This window comes from Otolemur garnettii, unplaced genomic scaffold, assembly GCF_000181295.1.
Source record: "Otolemur garnettii isolate 467f Iridium unplaced genomic scaffold, OtoGar3 scaffold00013, whole genome shotgun sequence".
NCBI lineage: Eukaryota > Metazoa > Chordata > Mammalia > Primates > Galagidae > Otolemur > Otolemur garnettii.
Genome location: NW_003852408.1, coordinates 17,241,512 through 17,244,053, shown reverse-complemented (window position 1 = coordinate 17,244,053; position 2,542 = coordinate 17,241,512).

The following is a 2,542-nucleotide window of genomic DNA, read 5'->3' as shown; positions in this document are numbered from 1 at the left end:
AAATCACTTAAAAAGAAATGGCATCTTTACTCATAATTTTAGTATAAGAAAGAAAATATATTAGAGCAATTGCAAAGAACTGGGTCATTAATTTTATTGCATTTTGACATCATTTAAATGTGCTTCAAAAAAGGTTATGTTTGTTTCATGCTACAGTAGTAATAAACTCAAATGATAACAGCATATAAGTAAAATTTTAAAAGGGGAGCATCTCCTGAGAAAAAGAAAAGCTCTGTGAATAGATCATAATAATTTTGCCTATGATCTCTTACAAGTCCCAAGAACAGCAAGCGATAGTTTTGACACATATAATTTATTATGATTAATAATCGTCATAATGAATTATAAGTGTTCAATTTTGCATTTTTCTACTTAGAAATTTTAACTGAGTTCTTAATCTTTTCCCTGTCTGAGTTGTTGCTGCAGGTTTGAAGCCCACAGTCAAGGTGATTCAGCAACTCCTCCGCTTGCTGAAAATGATTTGAATTCCACGCACAATCACCAGAGTGAACGATCACAGGACAAAGAAATCCCCAAACAATCTTCTTTTCCGTCAGCCTTGCCAGCATCTGTGCCTTGTATCAGTGGGATCAGAGCTTCTCCTCCGAGCCCATCGGGCAGGTCCTGCTCTGCCAGGGATTTTCTATCAGGCAAGTTACGGAACCGGTCAGTTTTTTCAAGTGAAATTTAAAGTTGTTCCAAATCTGGTGTTTGGAACACTGGTCTCTAGGGTGAAAGGAAAAGTAAAATGGTAGGGTGTTTATAGTTATTCTGTGTCTTTAAAAAATAAAGAAGACATTCGGCTTTATTAGTAATTAAACATCATTTGACACAGGTGTCCTCACATAACAACCAGTGTAGAAGCTCATCATGTCTAAATTAAAAGCACACATGTGCAGAGGCGGCGTGGTCCTATATTTTTATAGACAGGGCCATATTTGGAGTTCATTTTCTTAGAGCACCCACATATATTCATTTGATGAGTGATGAGAGTTGAAGGAGCTAAGGAAATTTCACCCCCAAATAAGACTACTTGGCATAGATAATAATTTGAATGAAAGGCCCTTCACAATCAGAAAGCATGGGAAAGGGGCTTTCTCTCCATCTACATAAAAGCTGACGACCTGATCAGAGGATCAAAGGTGGGGGCAACTGACTTCCTTTCCTCCCCCCAATGCTGGAAGACCTGGACCAAATCATTTAAAACACAATACCTGTCTCTCAGGTTAATTTACAAGTTGATGTGTTTCCCGGTCTATTCATCCTCCCTGGCAACCACTCCGTGCACCTGTCCTCTGCATTCTCCCCCTCCCTTCAAAAAGGCATCTGTAAAGGTACCCGACCATGACTGAGACATTGGGTAATCACTCCTGTGATTCTCTCCAGGAAATAAACATTTGTCTTATTAGTCTGCCTAACTGTGAGTCGATCTTTCAGTAAACTTTTGGGGGGATCCCAGGATCCCTACAGAGAACTTGGAGATCCGTACTTCTAATTTCTCCCCTTTTCTTTTCCCTAACACACAAGTTCTCAAAATTCTGAGCAATCAGCTCTGTATATGCCATTCAGCAAAAGCAAAAGGCCAGCAGTGAACTGTTCGACCCACTTGAGGAAATAGTTCGGGGACCCTTTCTTTTTTTGCATCTTTGGAATCTCATACTCAGCCCAAATGGCAGAACAAACTCTTTAGTCTCCCTTTTGAGGGTTAGGAGGCAGGGATTTGGCAAGCCGCTGCTCTTGAGTTTTTCCCATGTGTATATTTGTAGTTACTCTTTATTTGAAAGCGTAAGTGTTTGACTTACACTTTTCTGTTGTCGGGGAAGAAAAATTTTTCTTCTGTTTTCTTATAGTCAATGCCTGGGGGCCTGCAAGTTTGACTGACAAATGACAAATTTACTGGAGAAAAAGAATGTAAATTTATTGATTTTTTTTTTTACATTCATGAGTATTTATACAAAAGAAGTGAAATTCAAAGAAACAGATTTGAAAACTTATATACCTTTAACAAAGGAGAGAGGGTTTGGGCTTCAAGTGAGAATAAATTATAGGGAGGCAACTATCTAGTTCACAATGGAACTAATGGAAGATAAATTTGTTTATGTAGACTCATCTTGGTGCTGGCTCTCCGCTTCAGCTGATGAGTTGCTCTCCTCATCCTGGTACGGGACGGGGTTGTGGAATTATGACACCTTTGCAAAAAGAAATTTATGCCTTGCTGGAAGGGGTGAAGAAGGAGAGGTCTTGTACCTAAGTCATATTTGAAAGAGTGACATTTGACTGACGGAGATCTCATAGACCACCAAGGCTTGTACGGAAGGTCTTTATTGGCAAGGGAGGGAGGCTGCAGAGCAGCACCAAGGAGGAGGGAGAAGAGGAGAGAGAAGAAGGGGAGAGAAAAGAGGAGAGAGAAGAGGAGAGCGAGGAGCAGAGAGAAGAGGAGGAGGTACTAAAAGAAAAGCTTACCCTTATATAGATTCGGTAAGGGGAGGTCTCAGAATGGTGACGAGATGATAGAATAGCCAATAAGAAGTTACTGCTCTGG